Here is a 17,184-nt window from a genome sequence, read left to right as displayed (position 1 = left end):
TATATTAGGTAGAGGAGGAGAAGGAAATGTAGATAAAAAGGGGGATGGGGAGGGTGGGGTAAAAGAACAAATGAAAAAAGGAAAAAAATGTTTCAAAAAAGAAGGAAAGGGAAGATATAAAGACAGTGAGAAACAGGGACAGAGATAAATGGAAGAGAAGAGATAAAGATTGTATATTGCTTCAGAAAAAATCTTGAAGGGAAAAGACAGAGAAGAAAAAGGAGGAAAATGGAACAAAGAAGAGTGACAGGAAAGACATCTATAGAAGCAAGATGATGAAGAGGGAAAGATAAAGAGAGGTGAGAAAGAGAGTTAATAATATTTCACAAAGGTGTTTTCACTATAAATATCCGCAAGTTGATGCACAAATAATAATCATTTCATTCCGAGCACCAAGACGGGGGTAGGCATACAGACGGCTCATTGAGCTTTGCAGGTAAGGGGGTGAGATGGCGTGGCGTTCCTGCAATTCTTCTCGGCTCGGCACAGTCGGTATCAAATTACTGAATATGATTCACAGGATAAACAGAGCCCCAGGCTTTTATATACTGTATGATTGGCTATAGCATAGGGGTCTATATCTCCAGTTTCACTTTATTCTGTTCTCATAAAATAATAATAGTAGTGCTAAAAATCAGTGCGCATGGTATGCATGATTTTACGAACTGGCTCAACCCCCTGTTTTGGAGAAAAATTAGCAGAGCTTTTCAAAATGCATACATGCACTTCTTTTCAAATATTAAGAGAATGAATACAAATACAAAATTCTGCACATTATAACAGAATAGAGGTATGCTTTAAATTGGTATAAATAATTGATCTGGTTTCTTTCAAAGCGTGAAGTTACGAGGGTCTGAAAAACATTCAAACTTTGAACGCGACTATCTCAAAATCATGTTTTGGAGACCAGCCGAGGTTTGAGCCGGTTCGTAAAATCACTGACGAAGTTAAGAAGTGAAAGAAGATTAAAAAGAATTATAAAAATAGCTGTAGAACTCTAGTTCTACAGTACCAAGTAAGACCATGGATTAAACTAGTATACAACTCTGTTAACTATAAGAACTTTATAGTTGTTCAACACTTTTAATAACCATATTTAATCTATTGAAGATTTAATATTAAAAACTAAACCTTTTTAATAAGACTTTATACATTTGTTTAAAATCTTAAACATCTACTGTAAGTTAATACATTGTTGAATAGCAATTCTAAACAGCGTTTTTACTGAGTACATGTGATAGTAGCCTCCATTCACATACATGTAGTAGACATTACCTGGAAGCCGACACCATTCTCCCCAATTAGAAGTAATGTAATACATTCCACAGGCAATACATGTAATGAACTTCATTCCATCCCACACTCACTCCTACTCTACAGTTACTGAGTACAATGTATTTTAACCAACGTGATGTACTCAAGATCAACCATTTGTTGTATAACCTTTCATTCAAATCTGAATAACTCCTTTAATAAAAGAGAAAATATAAAAAAAGCGTTTTTGGTGTGGTAATAGAAATACATATTTTGGTCTGCATGACATGCCTACAGTGCGATATCAGAGCATATCACACGATGCACTGAAATTCCACAAACTCCCCAAAGCCTAAATGTTCAAAAGTTTATATGCAATATTATGGCATATTGCATGGTCGAATGAATAATGATCGAGGATTTGCACATAGAAATTTTGGGTATCCCATTCTGTGGCTTCCAATTTAAGACTTGAATATATGCATACATTCTTGTATGAGTAGTATGTCATAATGATGTATGTGCTTAGGTTCCCCTCTCTCCCTCTCTCTCTCTTTCTTTCTCTCTCTCTCATTCTCTCTTTCATACTCACAAGCAGGCAGCAGTCACCTCTTGAGCACACAGTCTGTAATATCAAATTATTTCACCGCCACACTTGGTAGCCTCCTTCAACTAGGTCATCACAGCAGCATTGCTTTAGGCGAAGCCTCACTTAACCTCCCATGCCCCTCCCTCTCCCCTCCCATCCCCTAAATCCTTCCCCCCCCCCACCCCTCCTCCGGCACACATTATCTTGTCTTCCATGACAACTCTCTAAATGCATAACAACTAATCTTGGAGTGATACTAGGGACCAATCACTTAGGAGTGAATTGTAATCCTTTGAGAGTGCACTATGACTCCTTTTGAACTGCATATGCCTCTTCTTGCAGTTCACTCAAAAAGGAGTCATAGTGCATTCTGAAAGGATGTACAGTTAATGTAAAAGTTAAGTTGCTCTTAACTTACAGACAGCTTTATGAAACACCCACATGGTATGGTGCCTTAAACTCTGCACATGTGCGGCCCACATGGTATGGTGCCTTAAACTCTGCACATGTGCCGCCTATCTTTTTAATAAACCCTTCACAAAGCATCTTCCATTTATGATGGTCATATGGGTAAGTTCATATCTACTCCTGATGAAAGGAGGTTACTAATTAACCAATCAAAATTCACAAGGTCATACGAGGTCAGACATCATACCTGGTCAAAGTGGTTTGAAATACTCAAAACGATTCCTATCAGTGATGTATCTAGATTTAAATCAAACAAAAAGGGGTCACTCACCAACTAAAAGAAATCATTAGGTCATATAAAGTCAGAGGTCATAACAGGACAAAGGTCAAAACGATTCCAGATGGTAAGTGCCACATCAATTCTAAATACCTAACTGGTAGTTCCATATCGACTCCTGATCACAAAGAGTCACTACCAATCAGACACAATTAATGAGGTCATATAAGATCACAGGTAATACTAGGTCAAAGGTAACATTTTTTTAAATCCACTTTCAGAGTTACTGCATCAATTCCCAACCGTATCCACTTCTTATATTCTAGGGTTACAAATTGAACAATCATAAAAGATTCATGAGGTCATATCAGGTCAGAGCCAAAGGTCATATCAAGTCAATTTATAGGAAATATACTTTGAAGAGAGCTACCTATTCCAGATATCTATGGATAGTTTCATATCTACTATTGATAACAAAGGGTCACTACATGAAACAATCAGACACAGTGTGAGGTCATATCAGGTAAGAGGTCATACCAGGTCAAAGGTCATATAATGCCACTGTATAAGATGTCCTTTGATGAGTGTTGCATCAATTCCAAATAGATATTGATTGTTAGAAATCTACATCTGATGACAAAGGGTCATTAATGATTTTTTTATTCACATTTGATCAGGAAAAAATGATATGTGCGGTTAACCCCAATTTTCATAATTTTCTGTACATTCATTTTTTAACAGTTAACTGGTAAATGGTGTGGCATTTATGTGAGGAGCAGAGCAAGGATAGAGTCTGAAACTTACACTCAAGAAAAAAATAGACCTTGGAGATTTAATAGATGCCTTCAAAAAAATGACAACCACAACCTTTATCAACCCTTTTTCCTTCCACTGTTGTTGTTTCAAAACAAACATCTTTCATTGCTTTACTCAATTTACATCCTTTGAAGTGGGACAGTTTAAGAGTTGAAAAGTGATGGACTCATCCCCTTAAAGATGCTGTTAAACCTCATACTTGTAATAAAAACTGACATCCATGGCATGACAACATATATCATACACCTACACCTAGGAGTGTGTTCACATATTAATGGATGACCAAATCGCCAAAGGATGTACTGTGGTATGAACAGATTCAAATTTTCTGCATTCCTATACATGTAAATTATTTACATGATGTTCTACATGTAGTTGTACAATGTATAGCAGTTACTTGAAGAGCACAGTGGACCAGTGCTGTAGTGTCTAGGGCTTTGAAACAGAGAGTTGTGGGTTCCAATCCCAGCCAGAGCGTAATTTCCTCTAACAGGAAATTAATCCATCATGTGCTGCAATCAACCCAGGTGAGGGATATGAATACCTGGCTGGAATACTTATTTCTTGGAAATTAGATAATGGAAATTTTTGGTTCGTGATGCACAATGGATTCAAGAAAGAATATGCCCATCAAATGTCAAAGAACAGCTGCGAGGTCTTTGTAAAAAAAAATATATGTGACCTACCACCCCAAAACCACCAATAAGTCGCCAGGTAATTAGCCAAAATAGTAATTTTGTCTCCAAAAACAAAAAATTAAAAAAAATAGCTTCTCTGAAAGAGCACTTCTTCTTCTTCATACTGTGAAAATTTCAAGTTGTGAAGTTGAATAAATGAAAAGACACAAGAGTTTTTTGGAAACTACTTTTTTGGACTGCTTGGGAGTTTTACTGAGATTACACAGTATGCACATCTCATGCTTGAGTGAACCCCAAACTTCAAACGTTGTTTTCTCCTTATTTTTAAGCTCTTGCTGAATTTACTCTGCATTCAATCAAGTACTTGTAATGGTTATTGTTGGTCAATTTTAACATATTATATATCATTTTAAAGATTAGGAAATCAATTTTCAAGCTCAATAAAAATCTGAACATTCATTTTGGTCGACTTATTGTTGGTTTTGGGGTGGCAGGTCACATATGAGCCGGAACAGCAGTTCCATCCCAAGTTTCGGGACTGAACTAAAATTGCAAATATGTTGTTTGTCCAGAGTTCAAGAAGAAACTGCTGTTTTGATTCACCACTTTTTGACCAAGACTTTTTGGTAGTGCTTTGTCATAGAAGGCAATTGAAAATACATTTTCTATTTTGTCAAATCTGTTCTGGGTCTTGGAGCAAAACAAATCCCTAATGTCTCTCTCTAAGAGTCGACTAAGCACTTGCCTGATTGCCCGGGGCAAGTAAAAGTTAGAGTCGGGCAAGTGTTTTGAAGTAAAGACTAAAACTACTTGCCCGAATTGGGCAAGCAACATTCTCACAGCGGATTGACCAAAATTAGGGTCAATATGATATGATATTGACCCTAATTTTGGTCATGGCAGGCAAGATAAAATCACTTTGGACAAAGAAATGCAATAACAAGGTAGATCAGATCATGTCAAAAGATAGAAAAAGGTAAATGGTTTAAATAACCGCAAAACTTTCCTTTGAAGAGGTAAAACTTTTTTTCAAGGATGTTTTCGGGGAAGTGAAATAGATTTTTGGGCAAGAGTATTTCAACTATTTGAAAATTTACTTGCCTGACTGGGCAAGTGCTTCTAAAAAGTTATGTAGCACCCTGCATGTGAACAGTGCTTCATGGTCTTGAACTCCTCACAGAGCATACAAAGCTAAATCAATGTCCCTCTAAATGTCACATGGAATGTGACTGCACCATGCCGCCATCTTGAAGCCGACCCCAGCGGACAAACACTAGACCGTTTGTTTACGTCTGTTCATTAAACAACGCCCGATCATTAAACATCACAGAGTGATAAGGCACAGGCGAGGAGACTGCCTGAAGATGGTTGAGTTTGCTGTATCACCTCTGCACGCATCTATTTCCAAAATACATATTCAAAACAAAGAAGCTGGCAAGGCTTCAGTGTACAAAGAGCACTGTAATATTTGGCTATCAAATTAAGAACCAAATACTGAAGAAAGTGTAGTCTGTGTCACAGGCATATTTACATGTATATAGTACATTCCGTACCAACCATACATTTCTTTCATTTTCAAATTATCAAATTTGTAAAATTATGCTTGTTCATTTCAGTCTAGTCCTGCACACTGCTCAGGCTTGTCAGCGACAATATTTTCTGACAGTTACCATTGCAACAGTCAGAGATCAGAGCTTCTCAGCCTGCAATGAAAAGCCAAAGACTTCACTGCATATGTCATATCCAGCTGCTAGCTGCATTGATTAGTGCTCACAACTTTTATGAAACAGTGCTCTGATTATGTAAGCATTTTACCATGTAAAATAAATGATTTCTAGGTGATAAACATGAGCACTTGCGACTACCATAAAGAAGCAGGCATTGTGGACCATTGTGGCCCGGTGGAGTAGTTTACTCTCTGGACTTGGAAACAGAGGGTCGTGGGTTGGAATCCCAGCCAGAGCATCATTTACTTCAGCAGGAAAACGATCAACAATGTGCTGCAATCAACTGAGGTGAGGTAAATGGGTACTGGCAGGAAGGAATTCCTCAAAAACCTGTGAGCGCCAGAATCGGCAGACTAACTTATCACCCTATTTTAGCACTGGTTACTCAGAATCCCTTCAAAATTCGGCGGGTGGCAAACCGTGGCATCAGCACCAAAGTACATGTAATTTAGCTTCGTTTCCTATTTAAAGCTTCTAAATGTTAGCAGTGTTTGGTGAGACTACATAACTGTCATCACCTACATCACCTTATTCCAAGGTTGATGACTCCCTTTAAAGCTTCTTAGCAGTATTGGTAAAGCTGGCTAGAGCTGATGAAAGCCACTCACATCACGCTATACACATTAGCATGCCTAATACGGCTGGCCTGCCAGCGTGGCTGCGAGCCTGTTTGTACTGTCTAGCTAACTGGCACTATGAGGTGTATACATGAAGAGATTCCCTGATATATTGTTTCTAAAATCAGGCCCTTGACTTTGATCCCTTGGAGTGATGTACAGCTAAGCCCCTTTCATACTCAGAAAACAAGTTGAAGAAAATAAAAATCAAATTCTTTCACACTCAGAAAATATATAAACAAACGAATAAATAGGCCTAAGTAAAATTTAAGAAATACAGTGACATATACGGTATGCTTTGATTTATTATTTCAGGCCCTTGACTTTGCTCCCTCAGAGTGATATACAGCTTATCCCTTTCAGACTTAAAAATAATTTTTTAAATAAATTTCAACCCTTTCACATTTAAAAAAACAAGTGTTAAAAAATAATATCAACTCCTTTCACACTCAGAAGACAAACAAATAAATATATAAAAGTAATGAAAAACTAAAATAGAAAATAAAAAAGATATAGAGTGATATGGACAGTACGAGGATTGCAGAATAAAGACATGAAACAAAACAAAAACAGACAACAAATTATGGATACACATAAAAGCACCTTACAACATTAAGCAACATTGAAAGATTTGAAAACTAATATGATGGAACAGTATAATTCACTACTTAAAGTAATGTCTATTACTTTCACAAAATATGAAACAGAAAATACATTCAGCTTTCAGAAAAAAATGTACATGTATATTGAAACTTTTGAATGTGCATAAAGCTGCATGTGACGTAGTGCAAACATTATGAAACGATTTCTGAAAGAAATGTGTAGTACTCTGAAATGCACAATGATAAGAAACGCTTAAGCTTTTTTTCCTTTGCTTTTAAGAGTCATAATACATATACATGTAGATCACAAATAAAATTCAAAATAATATAGTGAGTACGATTTCACATAACAGAAAGGAATAAAAAAACCTACCTTAGACTTAAGCTGCATGTGGTTACATGGTAATTAGTAGGGGGAAAATTATGGTAGTGTATTAGTATAGAATTAAGGGATAATAGAACAGTATCCAGACAGGAAACATGGACTGTCCACTTTTGAAACCATTTACCAAGAGGCCTTATCAGTGGGGGTACTTAATAGTAATTAATTTCTAAAAAATAAGAGCTTCATGACATTTTTTTTAATCTATGGTAACTGAGGTGCCTTGTTTTCATGAGCACTCATGATGACTACAGGTTTGGTTTTAGTGATTATGTCCAGTAACCGAGTTTTTGGTTTAAAGTTGTTTTTTTTTTCAAAATGGACCCCTACGAAATAAGCTCTATGACATTTTGTAAGGTAACAATTGCTACAATGGAAATTATACAAGTTAAGCCAAACCTTGAACCTAAGCTCCAAAAATAAATAAATCCTAATCCTACTCTTTACATTGTTCTAAACAAAAAAACTCTATTACAATCCTAACTCTAACCCTTTGCCATCTGAGATATTCAAACAGGAGCATATGTTGTGTCACCACGAAAAACAGCATTTGCCAATAGAGTGTTCCAAAGTGGCAAATGAATAACGCCAATAAACCAAGGATTTTAGTTCCTTTGTCAGAGCTGACTATATAGTCAGTGGTGATAATTTTGTTTCTTACAGACTTGTAATAACAACAAATGCACAATTTCTATAACAAATTTACCACCAGCCAATCAGATTGAAGGATTTCAGTAGCTTTTATGAGTTATTGTGAATTTATTATCATAACAAGTTTTATGAAATCAATCCCTGGAGTCATCAATGGTAGATGTGAGGTTAGTCAATAAAAAAAAATAAAAATAAAAATTTTAAAAATGAATTAAACAGGTGCATGCTGATTAAAACAGATAAGGATTGACCACATTTTTAAAATGACATACAAAGTTTATTATTATCAGGGGTCTGAGTGGTCACAAATAAAAAGATCTGAAAAAAGCTGAAGAGTATTGAAAAAGTCTGAAATAGAAAGAGCTCCCATACTTTTTGTACAGAGGAAAGCCAAATATAAGTTGAAATTCAGCTGAAAATCAAAACAAAAAAATCTGAAATCAGATAAAAATCTGAACTCTCACACCCCTGTATTATGGATTAAACAACTATGTGGGTGCTTTCTTTCTCCATAATTGTTATATTACTCATTAAAGACCAAGGTAAAAGTATTGAGAATTGGTCCATGATTTCAATTTTCCTCTATCAAATACAAAAAAAAACATGACTTACCTTTAAACCTTCCTTTATATACCATCAATTGGGATTTCGTTTAATATAAATATATATATGTATATATTCTTTAATTACACCTTATGAAAAGACTTTTTTATACTGAGACCAGAGATATGGTCCGGATATATCCAAGATCAGAATTTCTCCCTTACTACACTTTAAATTCCAAGGATTTAAACTGAACCCAGATTGGCTGAAATACTAGATTAAGATTTAAACTTTGTGGATTAAAAAATCTGTATGATTTGAATTCAAATCTTTTCCAGATGTGAAAGTAAATACTTAAGACTAAAAATACATTCAATATTTAGCAGAACACTTTTGCAGCCAATCTGGATTTATTTGAAATTTCAAAAGTGGTAAACAGTGAACAATACATACTACCATCCTTTCATATATTATGCAAAACTATTACCTTTCCAAGCAAATTACCATCCCTTCAAATCTAAATGCAAAAAGGTGATGTAAGAAACTATTACCTTTACAGGTAAATTACCATTATTTCAAATCTAAATGAGATTTGGTTATATAAGAAAATACATACTGTATTACCTTTCCAGGCTAATTACCATCCCTTCAAATCGAAATGCAACAAGGTGATATAAGAACCTGTTACCTTTCCAGGTAATTTACCATCCCTTCAGGTCTAAATGCAAAAAGGTGATATAAGAAATAAATACCTTTCCAGAAAGTCTGTTGACACTGACATCACAGGTAGATAGTTTGACACTGGCAGCCGTTTGCTGGGTTGCAAACACTATGAAACCAAACCCTGTTGATTCTAACTGACACGTCACTATCTGCAGAGTAAAAAAAAAGATGTTTGTTTAGTAACTTTGATTATCAAAAATCAAAACAGTGATTTAAAATAAATTCCGCATTTCTTGACCAGAAGTACATCAAGGCACTAAAGCACTGTCCTGGTACAGAAAAGTGGAGTTTACGAGGGGCTCGTTTCAAAAAGAGTTGCAAGGTTTTAACAACTATGGTAACTCAGCAAAATATCAACTACCATGGCAACAAGATTCAATAGCCAATCACAATCAAGTTTTCCATGATATTTACAATACTGGAAAAGTTTCCAAAGTTGTAAGTCTTTACAAAATGGGCCCTTGATTTGAAGGTACCTTATAAATCATATTCCACTAGTAGTCATTAATACATTTGAACAAAATCAATTTACATAAAACTCTGGTCATGGGATTCTTGCTTGCCCAAACACAATTTATGGACTTTCTCCACTCCCCGTAGGTGTGGGTGTGTATGCATGTGTGTGTGATAAGTGTTACCGTGGCCGAGTGGTCTATTAAAAGGCGCCTGGCTATACATAGAAAGTCCGGGGTTCGATCCCTGGCCGTGGCACCTATGAGCAAGGCATTTAATCTACAATGCTGTTTTATCCTGCTTTCAAATAAATGGAAATGCTATATGCATTATTGGTAACTAGGTGTGCACTTGTTTTTAAAAATAAATAAAAAAAAAAAAAGCTTTTACTGGTGGGTGAGAGTAAGGGTGTATGTCTGCATGTATTGGTGGGTAGTGTAAGGATGCGTGTAAATGTATATGTGGGGAAGTGGGAAATGAGTGTGGGTAAGTTAGTGTCAAGATGTGGGTATATCTGAATGAATTATGAGAAGTGTGTGTTTGGGCGAGAGGGTGAGTGTGTGTCTATGTATGTGGAATGGAATGTGGCGTAATGGTGTGTGTATGTCTGTATATAAGGAGTGGGGAGTAAGTGTGTATAAGTGGGTGAGCTTAAGGTTGTGTGTATTTATGTACATGTATGTGGGGTGGGAAGCGTATATTGGTGGGTGAGTGAGGGTGTGTTGTCTGTATGCGGGGTAGGGTGTAAACACATATTGGTAAGTGAGTGCAGGGTATGTGTATATCTATATGTGAGTTGGGATGTAAGTGAATATTAGTGGGTGAGGATGTGTGTCTATGTCTGTATGTGGGGTGTGGAATCAGTATTGGTGGGTGGGTTTAAGTGTGTGTGTGTGTGCGTATGTCTGTATGTGGGGTTGACAGTTTAAGTGTTTACTGGTGGGAGAGTGTAAAGGTCACCGCACACCATACGACTGTTTGCGATCCGATATTGGAACAAATCGCATTTTGCTCATTTTCTGAAAATGTGAATGGAACATATCATTTTATTTGAGGTTTAAATTAATTGAAAGAATACTAATATAACCATTTTGAGAGATTGAAAGCCTTTATTTCGGAGAAAAGGCCAAATTAGTTTCAAATCGTAGCCAATCGTACAACTGCTATGACGTCATTACGACTAGATATTGAGTGTAAGTGTGTGTATGTCTGTATGTGCGATGGAGATGTTGAAGTGTGTGTGTATGTGGGTGTTGATGTGTGGGTGTGTGGTAGGGGTGGAGGTGTAAAGCATAAGGTCACTGGACTGAACCGACTTAAATCAGATGGGCATTCCATCCCTTGATGACCATGTGAATGACTTCACAGACATCTTATTGAACAAATAGATGAGACTGGTAACAAAGTACCTCTATTGCTGAACCGAGACATCTGGGTCATGTCGATGGCTTCACCAGCTCTTGCATACCTGGGTATCATACCAGCATCAAGGCACGTATCACAATATGTGGGACTATAGCCATATCTCATATGGCTTGTTAGTGGGGTCATTTAGCCTAGGGAATGTGTGATCGCTCTTTAAGCAAATCTTCATAACATTTCCTGTTTGGACATTTTCGGTAGACAGGGGTGCAGGCTAAGGGCAACTTGCCCCCATGATTTACCAAAGTCATGAAATAAAAAAAAGTCTGAGCTATAAAAGAGCTCTTGCATCTTGCTGTCATTAATATGCACTAGGTACAAACTACAATGTACATGTACCAAGGACTGACACTGCTTCAATGCCGTAAAACTAGATGATACAAATCAACAAAAAATCTGATGCTATAGCGTTGTGTTAGCGTGCCTCACCACTGTATTCAGTGCAGGTGTGAATGCAGTTTGAAAACACTCCGTCCATCGGAAAGGACGCAAATGTTGGTCCCGTGTATAGGAGAGTCACAACCTATGCACGTTAAAACCAATACACTATTCGTCAAAGAATAGGGTGTTCACCCGGTGTATTGCACCTGCCGGCCCCCGGTACTACAATACTGCAAGAATCTTCAGGATTGAAGGAGGCAGTCAGTGTAGGTTGAAGAAGAAGAAGAACAAATTATCATGCCTGCGTTTATGATTTGCTTCCAAAAGAGTCATTTTTTATCGCATGTTTTCATTAAACAGCAATCACTTCCTTTTTTCCCCCAAACAGAGTTGATGAAAATACTATCAACGCTTTCAAAGGGCTATCCACAATGTAAATCCAGTTCTCAAACCTTGGCTGTTAATGGGCCATTCACTAATTGGCTTATATCTGTACAGTGAATGTGAGCAGTGCTTTCAGTGGCGGGGATGAATTCATTATGCAGCTAATTAGTCTTTTTTATGGCTTTCATCAAACACTCCCAAATGCTAGCCAAAACAAGCAACCTTCCGTAGTTGCAGTAGGCCTAGTAGTAGTACTACCAAAAATGTGTTCTTGTTGTTGTCCCTTTTAAAAATTGAAGTTGATGCTGCTTGCATTACTGTTACTAGATTGGTAGAAGAAAGACTTTTATTGGTATTATTTATTATATTGTAGCCTATTCTATTAATTGATTCATTGTTTAGATTTTAATGCATATTTTTTGTGTTTGTTAGTCTTTTCAATTCTTTTTGGTTCCATATTTATATAGATATGTAATTTGTGCTATCGATTATGTAAATGTTACTGATTCAATTATATTTATTACAGCTAATTGTATGTTATGACAGGGCCGTTGTGGAAAGCAGTTTTGAAACTGACAATGCCACCCTGTATAAATAAAACTACAAATAAATATAAATAAATAAATATTCCATATTTACTAGCCATCAAACATGGTAGACCAGCAAATTCTTCAATCTTCATAATCATTACCAAATACTTCTGTCGTTTGGTGATTAGCCTGTGCACTGTACCGTACTGCATCATAGTCAGTGGCTTGCATACCAATTAATTTACTTGTAAAACCCTCCATCACAGCTAATCATGATCAATAGTAATATGATTATAGTTAGCTAAATTGCCAGTAGACGCCAACAGCATACAACTGTACATACAAGGATGCTGACTACAGAGGAAAACCCCAAGCAGTTGTTAGATTATAAACCCTTTGGAACTTTATTCTGCGATTCCCATAGGATTTGCACAGGGAACACCAAGTCCTGGTGCACATGGGATGGGTCCAGTAATTCCTTTACAACTGAGTTCTGTGATTCCCATAGGATTTGAAAAGGAAACATCAAGTTACATTAATTGGGTATGGATCCATAATCCATTAATTCCTTTACAACTGAAATCTGTCTGTAAATCCCATTAGATTTGCACACGTAACATCCAGTTCCAGCGGGCAAAGGGTCCATCAATTCTTTTACAACTGAAATCTGTCCATAATTTCAATAGGATTTGCACAAAGAACATCCAGTTCCAGAGAGCAAGGTGTCCAATATATCCTTCAAAAACTTAATTCTGTATCATTCATTTTCACATGATATTTGCACAGAAACAGCCAGTTCCAGTGAGCAAGGAGTCCATTCCTTTCTGGAACTGAATTCTGTAATTCCCAAATATCTGCACAGGGAACATCCTATCCTTAATATGGGCAAGAGGTCCATTAATTCCTCTCCTGTTGCATTCTGGTAATTCCTATAGGATTTGCAAAGGGAGCACCCAGTTCCAATGGGTCCATTTATTCATTGACAACTGAATTATGTAATACCAGGGAACCAGGGAATTGTTGGCGAGACATCCCTGCAGGGAACAACTCAGTTACATTGCGGTAATACAGGGCTCAAAGTGTTCTTTTAGTCTTAAGCCCAGCTCACACTATGTGATTTGTTGTGATGTGATTTTTCAAGAAATCACATTTTGCATTAAATATGAAAGTTCCAAGTAGTAAAATTATTTATTCAAAGTTTGGCATAACGTAAGGAATACTAAAATCATATTTTTTACTTTGCGGCAAGCCCTGTGGTCGGAGTAAAGTCCAAATCGGCTTCAAGTCGCAGCCGATGATGATGATGTCATTACGATTTGGATTTGAATTTGTTTTTTATTCATTTAGGGAGGCTCGACCTGGACTGAATTTTGATTTCAGTAGTCCTACCATTACTCTGATCCGTAAGATTTTATCAGTTGGAATATCCATGTCAGATGTTATCATAATTTCTTTGAAATGCATAGTGTGAGCCGGGCTTTAGGGTTAACATAATACAAGTCCACCTAACAGTAATTAGTAATGTTGTATTTTAATGGCCCTAACACTTTGATGGTATACATGTAGTACTTGTATAAAGTACTGAAAATAAGGGCATTTAATATTAAAGGCATACATCTTTTCAAAATAATTGAAATTTAATATGAGAGTGACATAATGGCCAGGTGGTGTTCCCCCACAAGGACCAATATCTAGAAAGTGAACCTGATTTTATTTTACAAAACAGCAAATATTTTGTCACAGGCCTATGAAGAAGATCCTGATAATAGCATTACTCCTGATCAAGTCTCCATATTCCTGGTTCTTGAAATCTGAGCATATCATGTATATCCAATTGTTCAAAAACGTCAAATCAAAATGTTATATCTGTAAATCAAACTTCTTCAAAGTTACCAAAAATCTATTGCTTTTTGAGATACTCAAGATGATAAATGTTGATTAGTTACAAGTATATAAACACAGGAAATCCTCCCCCTTTTTTAATTATTCTTTCTAAAGTTTCCCAAAATCTATTCTTAGCATTCTATAAGGTGTTTTACATGTATTTTCTCACAATGTTGTATACTCTTAACAATGTAAAAAATGTTCATCAGTAAGTCACAGGAATTTTTTTTTCAAGCTACAGGTATTTAACCCTTTTTAAAGTTACCCAAAACTCTTCTTTTTAAATCTAAGTTGTATATTCTCCTGGTTGTTCTTCTCAGTCATAACGATGTTGAATGTTAAACAGTTAGACACGGGAAATCCTCTTTAAATGACCTACTGGCTCTGGCTAGGAAGTCATCAATTGAAAACATAGCACAGGATGACTGTCCCTAGGAACGGCCTAACACGCACATTGCGGTATGGCACAAGGATTGTGCAATCTTGAACAAGACAGTCAAGGACTCTCAATAGGTGGTTTCAAACCGCCTCCATCATAAGAATCCCCGTTAAATTACGAGAACTTTTTAAGGCTAAAAATACCCATTAATTATTTCTGCATTCACACCGCCCTGGAACATACCCTTCGGGATACGTTCCTGAAGTTACGAGCATGCGCAGTATGGTCTGAAAAGCAAGCGAGGCGCGGGATTCAAAATCACTACCTCAGCAGCCTCCACGGCGCCTGCGCCCAACTACAAACTGGGCTAAAAGTTCCCGTAAATTGCTTTCACATTGCCAAAATACAGGTCTGCGATCTTGGAAAAATTTCCGCGAAAGTTCTCGTAATTTTGACAAGTACCTACTATTTAGTGGGTACTTTCTTTCGGGAATATTGCGCGTAATTTGCTTTCGCATTGCCAATATTACCTGGTATTTTCTGATCGGGGTAAATTTCCTGATCAGAAAATACCTGGAACTGACGAACTTCGAGGCAGTCTGAAACCACCTAATGTGAATTTGGGATGAATAATTATCCGCAGGATGAAGTCATTCCTCGGTATTTGGAGAGACATTGCATCAGCATAGCTACATGCATGTATAGCAGTTTCCATGACATTTGCTCTAGCGACAATTGCTCTGCTGTAAATTCGACACACTGATGGAAAGAACAACGGCCTAACACGCACATTGCGGTAGGGCACAAGGATTGTGCAGGAACAAGACAGTCAGGGACTCTCAATGTCAATTTGGGATGAATAATTATCCGCAGGATGATGTCATTCCTTGGTATCTGGAGAGACATTGCATCAGCATAGCTACATGCATGTATAGCAGTTTCCATGACATTTGCTCTAGCGACAATTGCTCTGCTGTAAATTCGACACACTGATGGAAAGAACAACGGCCTAACACGCACATTGCGGTAGGGCACAAGGATTGTGCAGGAACAAGACAGTCAGGGACTCTCAATGTCAATTTGGGATGAATAATTATCCGCAGGATGATGTCATTCTTTGGTATTCAGAAAAGCATTGCCTCATCATTGCTACATGCACAGAAGGTTCCATGACATTTGCCCTGGCAGCAACAATTGCTCCGCTGTAAGTTCCACACACTAAACGGAAAGAACAATTTCAACCCTGGATTTAGCATTATTCCCTATCGTAAACTAAACCCCAAACCTTACATAAGCCCTTATTGCAACCCGAGCCCTAATCCTATATATTAGATGAACTAAAGCCAGAAGCAATTGTCATCTGAGCACATGTCAGCTCACCGTACAGCAACATGCATGTTCAGCATCCACTTCTTGAGAAACTAATGTAATGTATTATTGATGTTTCCCCAAATATCATATAACATCAATTTTAACAAGTGATACTCAACTGCTTTGGTCATGTGATACATGTCATGATGATTGGTTGCCAAATAAAAACGTGTATGAATATATTATTCTAGGTCCAAATTGGGATACTATACATGTAGTATTCGAGCATATTGATAAATGTTTTTAATCATGAAATATGAACATGAAATAAAGAATAGGGAATGTGCATACCAAATGATCTTTTTGACCTGCAACTGCTTGGACATTCTGGAACTTTGGGGGCGTGCTTCCTGGCTTAATCCTGTCAAAGGTCACTTGAACTGAGCTCTGAAAGATAAAAAGAGAAAAGAAATTATCAATTTGATTATTTGAATATCTGAATTTCATTCACATCAATCAAGTTGAAATATTGTAAACGACACAGTTCAATTCAAAATAACCACTTACAAAAACACAATTTTTTGGGGGGGAAAGGGGGAGTAAAGGTGTTCATATAAATGAAGTGCTTTCGATCTGTACTTGAACACATATCAAGTTTGCATTTTGAAAAATTATCAATTTCATCTTTACAGCTAATATATCTGGGCCCCGTCTTACAAAGAGTTACGATTGATCCAATCAATCTTAACTCTATGGAAATCCATCAGTGCCATAATTTTTCTACAAGAAATTTGCAAAATATCCTTTGTAAACAAAGGAGAACACACCAAATTGTCAAGAAATCAATAAATTCATGGATATACATTCATATCTGGAAAATCTTTTGAACAAACATGCATTTTATATGTTGACTTTGCTGGCTTTCCATACTGTAGTTGCGATTAATCGGATCAATCGCAACTCTTTGTAAGACGGGCCCCAGGAGTCCTTGAGGAAAACACAAAGAAAAATCAAGTCTTACATATTTCTGCTCTTTTACTATCATTATTTTCTCTCTCCCCCTCTCTCTCTCTCTCTTCCTCCTCTCTTTGACTCTTATGATGAGCACTCACTATTCTCTCTCTCTCTCTCTCACACACACACACTCACACACACACTGATCAATTCTCCCTCTCTCAACACACACCCACACACTCTTATTACTTCTCTCTCT

The 17,184-nt window shown here is 36.9% G+C and overlaps 1 long non-coding RNA gene across 1 annotated transcript; it reads right to left on the bottom strand.

The window, feature by feature from the left end:
* Nucleotides 1-7,294: 7,294 nt before the first annotated feature.
* On the bottom strand, nt 7,295-16,418 carry LOC135154929 (uncharacterized). The gene is made up of 3 exons (XR_010294326.1): nt 16,323-16,418; nt 9,257-9,376; nt 7,295-7,313 (listed from the first exon to the last, which is right to left on the bottom strand). It is a non-coding gene; the product is annotated as an uncharacterized LOC135154929 (long non-coding RNA).
* Between the last annotated feature and the right edge of the window lie 766 nt (nt 16,419-17,184).

Source organism: Lytechinus pictus, chromosome 8, assembly GCF_037042905.1.
Source record: "Lytechinus pictus isolate F3 Inbred chromosome 8, Lp3.0, whole genome shotgun sequence".
NCBI lineage: Eukaryota > Metazoa > Echinodermata > Echinoidea > Temnopleuroida > Toxopneustidae > Lytechinus > Lytechinus pictus.
The sequence above is the reverse complement of the archived record's forward strand: the minus strand, read 5'-3'. Positions and strand labels throughout refer to the sequence as shown.